The following is a 7,872-nucleotide window of genomic DNA, read 5'->3' on the forward strand; positions in this document are numbered from 1 at the left end:
TATACCCTCAGCGTGGTCACTCCTTATACCTTTGCCAAACAGACCTTTCCTAATTCAAGTACCCCATCCCTCTCCACCAACTATATATAGCCATTAAAGCTATAAAGACATTGAACAAATTTTTGAACTAATAAAGTTTATTTAAAAAACAGCAATGCTTGGAAGTGGATGGTAATCATTCTAAAATACAATTACTTTGAGCCAAATTTGCCATATTTTATAGAATGCCTGTTTTAGAGTTTAGATATTTTCAATTATTTCCTTTCTTTCTCAGAAGCCTCTTCTTTGGGGGAAAAATAACCACTTGATCACTCAAACTTTTTCCAATGTAATTACCCTCAATGAAAATGAAAACAGTGGCTGGAGAGATGGCTCAGTGGTTAAGAGCACTGACTGCTTTTCCAGAGGTCCTGAGTTCAATTCCCAGCAACCACATGGTGGCTCACAACCATCTGTAATGTGATCTGATGCCCTCTTCTGGCCTTCAGGGGTACAAGCAGGCAGAGCAATGTATACATAATAAATAAATAAATAAATAAATCTTTAAAAAAGAAAAGAAAGAAAGGAAGGAAGGAAGGAAGAAAGAAAATGAAAACAATGGCTCAAAGAGAGTTCCATGCCCCCACGGTCCCTGAAGTACCAGCCACCACAACTAGGACGCCGAGACCGCTCATGCCATCAGCATATGGATTGGCTTTCTAAATCATGGCACACACATACCTAATGGAATACTGTTTGGCTACAGATAAAGGAAGTCTGACAATATGGGTGAACCTGGAGGACATTATGCTACAAAATAACAGAATTAGTACAGCACAAATGCTGTGTGACGTCACCGATACGTGGAGTCTAGAAAAAGCAAACTCTCAGAAGCACACTGGGGACAAGCTGGTCAGAGGAAACCAGCATTTAGTGATAAGGTAAATAAGTTCTGTGGAATCTAATTACAGTTAGAGTGGTGAGGGTCATGTTAGCCTGATTATGATATTCATTACACACTGTGTACGCACATGTCATCAAATAGATAAAAAGGGAAGCCTCACTGATACCAAGGTGAAATCTGTGTGAAAGGCAGCCAGTGAAAAAGGAAAATGGTGCACAGGAGACCCTTTGTACTGTAAAGTGGCTCTGGAGGGGCCTGGGTGAAGAGAACAAGAGGGGCAAAGAGACTGAGGAACCAAGGCAGCTTAAAGAAACTGAAACAAATTGTACTCCCCCATCTCCCGTGTGTTTGATTTACAACTGCTTCCCAGTCCTCTTCCGTTTTCTCCCTCTCCACTGGCCCCTTCACAACCCGCTCCTCCCCCAGTTCTTCCCCATCTCTGACAAGAACCCATGGAGAGGGCAACCTAAACGAAAACGGGGCAGTAAGAAAACATGTCCTCAGCTAAAGGCTGCCCCAGGAGCCGGTGCCTTGGCAGGTAGCCCACTAGTGATCTCGCCTTGGTCTTCCCACGCGCTTCAGCCCCAGGTAATCCTCACTGTGTGTGGAAACTCAGTGCCCACCTTCTCCAGAAGTTCAGCATTCCATAGGTGGCAATAAAGAGCCATCTAAGGGAAAAGAAGGCGTAGGCTACTAGCAGAGAGTTTCCCATCTGCTGAAATTCTGAACCCAGGGGCAAGTGACAAGCCAACAAGTCAGGTGATATGATTCTTTCCCCCACAGCTTCCCTGTAGGTCAGTCAGTTCTTGCTTCCTCATATCATATAATGTGCCACTTCTTCAGGCCAGCTGGTTGTTGACTTTGCTCCCAACAGAATAGAGGGTGACATAAAATACTGAGTTTATCTTGGACCTGGAGGTGGGGCACAGCAGCTGGTTGTGTGGGCGGTCCCCAGGTAGGTCAGATGATCATTGTTTACCCCTGTGCCCTACTTTTCCTCTCTCTCTCTGTTAGACGTCTCAATTACAAACATGACAAATCATTTAACACTATGTTGCTTGCCTGGGGAGGAACTGTGTTTAGATCTCATGTTAGAAATCCAGCGCCGTACCCGTTTCCACCATTTGTCACTTACGTGATATTCAGGGGTGGAAAATACAATGGGGACTGAGCAGCTTATGATTCTGATGACCCACGCAGTTCCCTGTGCTTGTGATCCTGCCTCTGACCTGAGGCCGCACCATTTCTCCCCTCCCCCCTTTCTCTCTCTCTCTCTCTCTCTCTCTCTCTCTCTCTCTCTCTCTCTCTCTCTCTTTGGTTTTTTTTTTTTTTCCCTAGACAGGGTTTCTCTGTGTAGCCTTGGCTGTCCTGGACTCACTTTGTAGATCAGGCTGGCTTCAAACAGCGATCCACCTGCCTCTGCCTCTGGAGTGCTGGGATTAAAGGCATGTGCCACCACGCCCGGCTGCGCACAGCCTTTCTTATGTTATACTCTGCTCTCCATTCTTAGCCTCTCCAGCTCTGCTTCAGTGCATCCAGACATCCCTTAATAACCAGGATGGTTTGCTCACAGGGACCCCACATTATCTGTCAGTAGGAGCAAAAGGAGTTTTTCCCTTAATGCCTGACACACAAAAGATGTTCCATCAATTGCTTTTGGGTGGATTTGGGGAAATAGTATATCTCAGTTTTGTTTAAAATAGTCAAGTATTTTACTTGGAAAAAAAAAAACAAAACTAACAGAAATTGCTGCCCATAAAAAAAAAAAAATCACAAACATGAAATGCATAGGAAAGAATCCAGCTGTGCATGTCAGGTTGCATTCAAGTTCCTGAGGCTCTTGCCTGGGGTGGCAGTGCAGTTGTCTCTTGTAAACACACTAATTACTAAGCAATAAGGAGAGTCCACTCTGGTTCCAGGGCCTTAGCAACACGGATGGGAAAAGCAGGAGCACGAAGATGTGCTTGTAGGAATTGATTTTGCAAGGCATGACACCTGTATTCACCTTTAGGGCAGACTCTTCTTTTGTAAAGGGGTAAAATCATAGCCTGAAAGATGTCACTCCAAGGAAGGTCCTATAGGCAGATGGTCCCTCAGTCGGGAGAATTGTGAAAACCTCCTTCAACAGGCCAAAGTGAAGGTCTGACACTTTATTTAAAACTGAATTAAGCCTGTCACTAAGATAACCCAGCTTGTGATGTTAGATTGTCCTGTGTTTGAGATGATTGCCCCACTGGAAACCACTGCAAAGTGTGACTCCCCAGTAATACTTCGGTTTAAATTTTTCTTTGTTTAGATTCATTTTATTTTGTATGCATGAGGGCTTTACCTATGTGTATGTATATGCCCCATGTTCAAATGTATGGTACCCACGGAGGCCAAAAGAAAACGTCAGGTCTCATGAAACTGGAGTTACAGATGCTTGTAAGCCACCATATGGGAGCTGAGACATAAACGTGGGTCCTCTGGGGGAGCATCAAGTGCTCTAACCACTGAACCATATCTCTTTCTTATGAAAGTTATCAAGCGTGTCCACATTAGAGAAGACAGGATAGTGTGACTTTACTGTAATGCAGCTCCAAACATTATCACAGCTTTATAATCTAGCCACCTTTGTATCTTCATTTTTGGGGCACGGGGGCGGGGTGGGTAGTGGTGCTAGGGTATTTAAAAGCTAATCAATGATTTCATGTTGCCAATAATAATCCATCATTTTGGTTAATCCATCACTTTGGAATCCCCTGAAATTTAACTAGTATTTAACAGATACAAATACTTTGCTTCTCTTGCCACAGTTTCCCCCTGGCTAGAATGAGAACCTGTTCATTAAAATAACTGTTGAAGTCGTGGCTTTCCAAGCCACAGACTCAGTAATTCTAGACCAGGAGCACATCGCCAAACTGATGCACAGTAATCGAGACATCCATGCTATGCTGTCCGTACTCTAGTGAGCAGATGCTTAGAAGTTATTCCTCAGAGTCACTCACCTGGCCTTTCCATGAGCTGTGAGCATTTTCATTCCCCTAAGCCTACAGTAGGTAATAGCTTGTCCAAGCTCTGCTAGCACTGCAGCCAGAGATGAGAGCTCTAACTCTCTTCCCTGACTTTATCTATGACTGTATACATTGTTCTATATGCCTATGCACACAAGCACACAGGCATATGGATACACTTTAAGTATGGGGAAAGTTTGTGCTTGTTTGACTTTTATCTCGTTCCTGAACCAAAGCACAGGCTGTAGAAGTCTTGCCACTTCTTTGTGCTTTGCAGTACTGAGTCTAGTTCTATTGCAGTCCCGACACTGATGGTCTGTCCTTTTAACCCTCCAACTCCCCCACCCCCACTTTGGTTTGGATTGGTTTGGTTATCTCATATAAACCTGCCTGGCCTTCAATCTCTTAAATAGCTGAGTCTGTCTTGAGCTCCTGATAGCTTCTGCCTCCGTTTCCTGAGTGCTGGGATGCTGGGATCACAGACATGCACCACCACACCTGGATTAGAAAGAATTTTTGAGGGTGCTGATTAAGAAGAATTAACACCTCTCCACAGGGGAGCCACCAGAAACTGAAAAGTCAGAAACTTTCCAAAGTGGCTTTCTCTAAGGAGAGAATAGGATTGGGGGGGCTGGAGGTGGCAGTTGCTGCTCACTGTGTACTGCCTGTGCAGCTTCATTGTTTTGCTCATGTATATTCTTGTGTGTGCAGGTAGGTGTGTGTGTGTGTGTGTGTGCAGGTGTGTGTTTGTGCAGGTGTGTGTGTGTGTATGCCTGTAGATGAGCCATCATCATTTGCCTTCCTCTTCCTCTTTTTGTTTTTGTTTTGGAGACAGAGTCTCTCCCTGGTCTTGGGGGCAGGGACAGGATCCACTTGTCTTTCTCTGCCTGTCCAATGCCAGGACTACAACAGTGTGCCACCGTGCCTGGCTTTTAAAATGTGCATTCTAGGAATCAAACTCAGGTCCTCATGCTCAAATGCTACCTCCCGGACTGATTAGCGTTTTATCATGAATATCTAGTTATTAAAATGCTTAATATAATATAATAAACTACCTGTAATAAAATATAAATAAATATCTGTATCTTGAAATCTGATGCAGAAAGACCCGGGATGACTTCCCTCCAGTTCTGGCCTCTAAATATGGAGTCCCCTGGGCTCAGTCCCTGGAACGTTGGTCTGAACTCACTTCCATAGAGTGTCAGTGCTGGAGATGCTATCCATCTGCAGCCAAGCGCCTTGGATTCACAACTACATCACAGTCCTCTGTCTTGAACTTGAGGTTTCCCTGCTCTTATCATAGGCTGCTCTGCCTATTGGATAGGCTCCCTTTTCACATGTCCCGAGCATCCCTCTCCAATCCTCCTTCTGCGTTGTTTTCACATCCCAGAAAAGAAACGTGTAAGCCCCCCTCACTCTCCCTGAAACCTCCTGTGCACTCCCCACCTGCCGCATTACTGAAGACAGCAGACTCATAACCCAGATCTCTGTCTAGCAGCTCATGCACTCTCAAAGAGTAAATACGATGATTATATTCTTACACCCAGACCTTCCAGGGCCTCCCCTTAGTGTGGTGGGGGTGTAGAGACAGACAACGGCTAGAGGTGCATACTCAGCAAATACAGTGAGTTAACTGTAAATGACTGAATAGTGTATAGTGATTTACTGTAAAGGGATTACAGCTCATAAGAATTAAAGGAAAAATTCCATAAGTACACACACATATCAGTGGTTCAATGGGAAAAAGTTAAGTATCGCATCATAACAAGCCTGGGTAAGATTAAGACATAAAACGGACAGGCATGTTCTAAAGAGGAAACACATTTCTAGCATCTATTTTTGATTCAATCACAAATCATAAACGTGCATCAAGAAGCTAATAAAAGGAAAGGATGCATTTGAACCCAGTTGGCACATCTATCAGTTGTCACAAGCCTGCGGCCCGCATGGCTGGTTGTCTTCCCTCACCCCATATTGTATTTGTTGTCTGATAGCTGCTTTCCCTGCTGGGTTTTGAGTTGGAGAGAAGAGACACACCAGCCTTTTTCACATCTCTCCCAACATGAGCACAGGACTGACGGTTACAGAGCTTTACAGTAAGAGTGAAATTTGGTGAGAACTTTGGACACAACCGAATCGGGAAGAGCCTTACTCTGCAACAGTGACAGGTGGTGACGTCACTCATCTGACTCTCAACATGACACTAGCCACAAAATAATGCATGTCGTTTCCCTTTATAGGACACCAAAATGTTCGTGATCCTCTGTAAAAAAGAGCCTGGCAGAGAGCACACTTGTTACATGAAGGAAGGCATCTTATTTAAGACAAGCAATTACATTTCCACGCAGGTATGGCCATATAAAACAGCAAAGCGGCCTCCTAAGGAGAGGGCTAGATAAGGAAACTTCTTCTCTCAGATTCATCACTGGGGGGGGGAAGGAAGAAAAATCTCCCCTAAGAATCTGGATTACACTGGATGCCTTAAGATAACTTTCATTTTGAAGTCACCCTACCAGCACCAGCCACAGAACTTCAAGCATGGCCTTTTACTCAGCTTAGTCCTGGATTGGTGGTTCCTTTCCACGCTGACAAAGCAACCAGAAATCTCTTCTGTGACAACCAGACCTCGGCCATAAGTGCCAGACACCACAGCATGGTTAAATATGCATGCGTTCTGTATTCCAGAATGATGAGATTGGACAATTTAAGTATTTATAATATATATGATGAGATAATAGATTAAAAACTAGTCTATATTTTATGCGATATAGATATGTTTAGTATTTGGGGAAGTATAAAGATTTTAAAGTGGAGACATAGTATTCTAGGTGGACATGTTTTGCAGTATCATGACCCCAGCCAAGCATCTCTGAAAATGAGTGAACCTTCTCCCACCTCTTCTCAAATTGTTCCTAAGCAGAACCTGTCCTAACAGCAAAACCCAGTGTCTCTGTCCTTGTGTGACAACTCCAATAATATAGGAATTAGTGTGGTGGTTAGGTAGAAAAGCCTCTTCCAGATTGTGAAGGTGTGTGCTGAGACAGTGCCACTGACGGTACTGAGCACCTATCATGTGCAAGGTACTAAAGCCTGGCAAGAGGGCTCGTGGCACAGGAGTGTAAGCCTCTGCTTGCACTTCCTGAGATGACAGATAGCTGTTGAGCAACATTGTGCAAAGCAGTAGGAGTAAGCTATTGGACCCCATGGTTGGTGAACTAGACTAGAACATACTGAAGACAGAACACAGCTGTTACTATGGAGACTGCCCTTCTGAGTATACAGAGAGCTGGTTGGTATGGGAATTACGAGTTGACTTATAGGCATATATGTCGTCCTAGGACTTTAAAGTTGGGGTACTGGGAGAGGCAGGCATTGCTGTGAGAGCAGGAAAGAATCTTTCTCAAGTAAGAAAGAGAAATATCAGCTGGGCAGTCGTGGCGCACGCCTTTAATCCCAGCACTTGGGAGGCAGAGGTAAGAGTATCTCTGAGTTCAAGGCCAGCCTGATCTACACAGAGTTCCATGACAGCCAGGACTACACAGAGACAGGAACCCTGTCTCCAAAACAAACAAACAAACAAACAAACAAACAAAAACACCAAAAACAAGCAAAACAATTTTAAAAAAGAAAAGAAAGAAAGAATACATTTGCCCCAAAACTGATGACTTTGGAATTATCTACCAACCCCCATTTTGTACCTAAAAATAAAATCTTGTATGCCTCAACCTCGGAAGCTTTGGCTATGGCTCAATTTCTGAAGGAGTGGGCTCTGGAGTGGGCCTTGAGAATTTGTGCAAAACCCAACCTGGGGTGCCCTTGATTTTAAACTAGAGTGTGCCCTGGCCCTGGCTTGGACTGTACATCCCCAGACTCCTATTTCAGTAATTACTCCATTAATCAAGTGAGATAGTCACTTAACATGTCTTTTGGGGATGGGGGTCAGGTTGAACTAATTGATGATGATGACAGCAATCCCCACTCTTTTTGGTAAAATGT

This window comes from Acomys russatus, chromosome 10 (assembly GCF_903995435.1).
Source record: "Acomys russatus chromosome 10, mAcoRus1.1, whole genome shotgun sequence".
Taxonomy (NCBI): domain Eukaryota; kingdom Metazoa; phylum Chordata; class Mammalia; order Rodentia; family Muridae; genus Acomys; species Acomys russatus.